The following is a 4327-nucleotide window of genomic DNA, read 5'->3' on the forward strand; positions in this document are numbered from 1 at the left end:
ATGTTCTGAGTATATGATGGTATAGATGACACTGAGAGACACCCAGGTGAGCTAAAGGTAAGTGGTATTGTTCATCAGACTGTGGTTGTACTGGGCAGCTCCTAGTGGTCAACAGTGTCAGATTGGTTGTACTGGGCAGCTCCTAGTGGTCAACAGTGTCAGACTGTGGTTGTACTGGGCAGCTCCTAGTGGTCAACAGTGTCAGACTGTGTTTGTACTGGGCAGCTCCTAGTGGTCAACAGTGTCAGGCTGTGGTTGTACTGGGCAGCTCCTAGTGGTCAACAGTGTCAGGCTGTGGTTGTACTGGGCAGTTCCTAGTGGTCAACAGTGTCAGACTGGTTGTAATGGGCAGCTCCTAGTGGTCAACAGTGTCAGGCTGTGGTTGTACTGGGCAGCTCCTAGTGGTCAACAGTGTCAGACTGTGGTTGTACTGGGCAGCTCCTAGTGGTCAACAGTGTCAGACTGGTTGTACTGGGCAGCTCCTAGTGGTCAACAGTGTCAGACTGTGGTTGTACTGGGCAGCTCCTAGTGGTCAACAGTGTCAGATTGGTTGTACTGGGCAGCTCCTAGTGGTCAACAGTGTCAGACTGTGGTTGTACTGGGCAGCTCCTAGTGGTCAACAGTGTCAGACTGTGGTTGTACTGGGCAGCTCCTAGTGGTAAACAGTGTCAGACTGGTTGTACTGGGCAGCTCCTAGTGGTCAACAGTGTCAGGCTGTGGTTGTACTGGGCAGCTCCTAGTGGTCAACAGAGTCAGACTGTGGTTGTGGTTGTACTGGGCAGCTCCTAGTGGTCAACAGTGTCAGACTGGTTGTACTGGGCAGCTCCTAGTGGTCAACAGTGTCAGGCTGTGGTTGTACTGGGCAGCTCCTAGTGGTCAACAGAGTCAGACTGTGGTTGTACTGGGCAGCTCCTAGTGGTCAACAGTGGCAGACTGTGGTTGTACTCGGCAGCTCCTAGTGGTCAACAGTGTCAGATTGGTTGTACTGGGCAGCTCCTAGTGGTCAACAGTGTCAGACTGTGGTTGTACTGGGCAGCTCCTAGTGGTCAACAGTGTCAGACTGGTTGTACTGGGCAGCTCCTAGTGGTCAACAGCGTCAGATTGGTTGTACGGGGCAGCTCCTAGTGGTCAACAGTGTCAGACTGGTTGTACTGGGCAGCTCCTAGTGGTCAACAATCTCAGACTGTGGTTGTACTGGTCAGCTCCTAGTGGTCAACAGTGTCAGACTGGTTGTACTGGGCAGCTCATAGTAGTCAACAGTGTCAGATTGGTTGTACTGGTCAGCTCCTAGTGGTCAACAGTGGCAGACTGGTTGTACTGGGCAGCTCCTAGTGGTCAACAGTGTCAGACTGGTTGTACTGGGCAGCTCCTAGTGGTCAACAGTGTCAGACTGTGGTTGTACTGGGCAGCTCCTAGTGGTCAACAGTGTCAGACTGTGGTTGTACTGGGCAGCTCCTAGTGGTCAACAGTGTCAGACTGTGGTTGTACTGGGCAGCTCCTAGTGGTCAACAGTGGCAGGCTGTGGTTGTACTGGGCAGCTCCTAGTGGTCAACAGTGTCAGACTGTGGTTGTACTGGGCAGCTCCTAGTGGTCAACAGTGTCAGACTGTGGTTGTACTGGGCAGCTCCTAGTGGTCAACAGTGTCAGACTGATTGTACTGGGCAGCTCCTAGTGGTCAACAGTGGCAGGCTGTGGTTGTACTGGGCAGCTCCTAGTGGTCAACAGTGTCAGACTGTGGTTGTACTGGGCAGCTCCTAGTGGTCAACAGTGTCAGACTGTGGTTGTACTGGGCAACTCCTAGTGGTCAACAGTGTCAGACTGTGGTTGTACTGGGCAGCTCCTAGTGGTCAACAGTGTCAGACTGTGGTTGTACTGGGCAGCTCCTAGTGGTCAACAGTGTCAGACTGTGGTTGTAGTGGGCAGCTCCTAGTGGTCAACAGTGTCAGACTGTGGTTGTACTGGGCAGCTCCTAGTGGTCAATAGTGTCAGACTGTTTGTACTGGGCAGCTTCTAGTGGTAAACAGTGTCAGATTGGTTGTACTGGGCAGCTCCTAGTGGTCAACAGTGTCAGACTGTGGTTGTACTGGGCAGCTCCTAGTGGTCAACAGTGTCAGATTGGTTGTACTGGGCAGCTCCTAGTGGTCAACAGTGTCAGACTGGTTGTACTGGGCAGCTCCTAGTGGTCAACAGTGTCAGACTGTGGTTGTACCTGGCAGCTCCTAGTGGTCAACAGTGTCAGACTGGTTTTACTGGGCAGCTCCTAGTGGTCAACAGTGTCAGACTGGTTGTACTGTGCAGCTCCTAGTGGTCAACAGTGTCAGATTGGTTGTACTGGGCAGCTCGTAGTGGTCAACAGTGTCAGACTGTGGTTGTATTGGGCAGCTCCTAGTGGTCAACAGTGTCAGATTGGTTGTACTGGGCAGCTCCTAGTGGTCAACAGTGTCAGACTGGTTGTACTGGGCAGCTCCTAGTGGTCAACAGGGTCAGACTGGTTGTACTGGGCAGCTCCTAGTGGTCAACAGTGTCAGACTGGTTGTACTGGGCAGCTCCTAGTGGTCAACAGTGTCAGACTGGTTGTACTGGGCACTGGCAGATGGGTAAATAAAGACAGTTGATTCTACCTTCTCCTCTTCTGGTCCCGGGACGCTGATCATCCACAGCTGTGTCCCTCCTCCCCGCCTCTGCGGTCTTCAAGAACGTCCCGGCAACAGACTTGGGGAAGGCTGGCCGCTCACGCGTCATGAAGCCATTAGCTCCTCTCCTTTCTCCTTTATATTTTATTACATTCTGTCCGTCTGTCTGTCTGTCTGCGGTCTCTGTCTGCTACAGGTCTACTCCCTCCACCACTGCTGCACAGGATCTGTGAATGAATGAATGAAAACTTTATTAACAGATTGCAGAATGGGTACAATACAGTACAGCTCAATGCACACAATTGTTAAGGGGATGCAGACCAGAGAAAGACGTTTGTCTTGTTTACATCAGGGTCCCCCATTTTCAATTCATAGTGACATTTATGACATACACAACATACACTTTTTGCCAAGACTGGCCATCGGAGATCAGACGGGACAGAGACAAAGAAGAGGACAAAGGAAAAGGCGGGCAGGACAAGACGGAAACACAGGGGAAGGAGAAGTGGAATCAGAATTAGGCTAAAAAGTTCTGCTTACCGACCGGAGATTCCATCAATTGTGCTGGCAAATGTACCTTCGCTGGATAATAAGATGGACGATCTTCAGGCACAGGTTCGATTCCAGCGAGATGTGAGGGACTGCAACATCATGTGTTTCACGGAGACATGGCTGAAACCAACAACTCCGGATCACAACGTCTCTCCTTCGGATTCCTTCTCCGTCTTCCGAGCGGACCGTACAGAAGCCTCCGGTAAGAGTACTGGAGGGGGGGTCTGTCTCCTTACGAACAACAGCTGGGTTAGCCCTAAGGAGATAAAGATACTCTCCCGTTCATGCTCCCCGGACCTGGAACATCTATCCATTCAATGTCGCCCGTTTCATCTCCCCCGAGAATTCACCGCCATTATCATGACGGCGGTGTACATCCCTCCCCAAGCGAATACCGCCAGGGCCCTGGCGGAGCTACAGGTCCATCTAAACAGCCATCAGATCAAACATCCGGACGCAGCCATGATCGTAGCCGGCGACTTCAATCAAGCGAATCTGTCGTGTTTCCTGTCCCCTGCGGAGCAGCGTTATGCGGCTGTCGAAGGAGAGGCCCTGGCCGTGGCCTGGGGTCTGAAACAGACGCGGTACTTCACGCAGGGGTACGACAACCTCGTGGTGGTCACCGACCACAAGCCGCTGGTGAAGATCTTTGGCGACCGCACGCTGGATGAGATTACGAACTTGCGTCTATTTAGACTCAAGCAGCGCACCCTCCCGTGGCGCTTCGACATTGTGCATCTGCCTGGCAAGAGCAACTATGCCGCTGACGCCACTTCAAGGAACCCTTCCCCCTCGGGCTCGACGAATGGCATCTCACTGGGGCTGCCGAGCGGGCCTGACGCAGTGGAATCAGCACTCATGGCCTCCATCCCTGACGATGCACGAGAGCTTGGTGCCGTCTCTTGGCCCCTCCTCGCACGGGAGACAGCGGCTGACGAGGGCCTTGGCCACCTCCTCCGCCTTATCGAGCAGGAGGGTGGGATTGACGTCAACGACCCCGCCCTGGCGAGCCTGTCATCGGTCTGTGAGTCCGTCTAGGCACAGGACGGCGTGTCGTGGTTCCCCCATCCCTCCGTGAGAGAATCCTTCGGCATCTCCACGCCGCCCACCAGGGGACCCGAGCAATAGTCTACTGGCCCGGG

This window comes from Notolepis coatsorum (assembly GCF_963971535.1).
Source record: "Notolepis coatsorum genome assembly, chromosome: 2".
In the NCBI taxonomy this organism is placed as follows: domain Eukaryota; kingdom Metazoa; phylum Chordata; class Actinopteri; order Aulopiformes; family Paralepididae; genus Notolepis; species Notolepis coatsorum.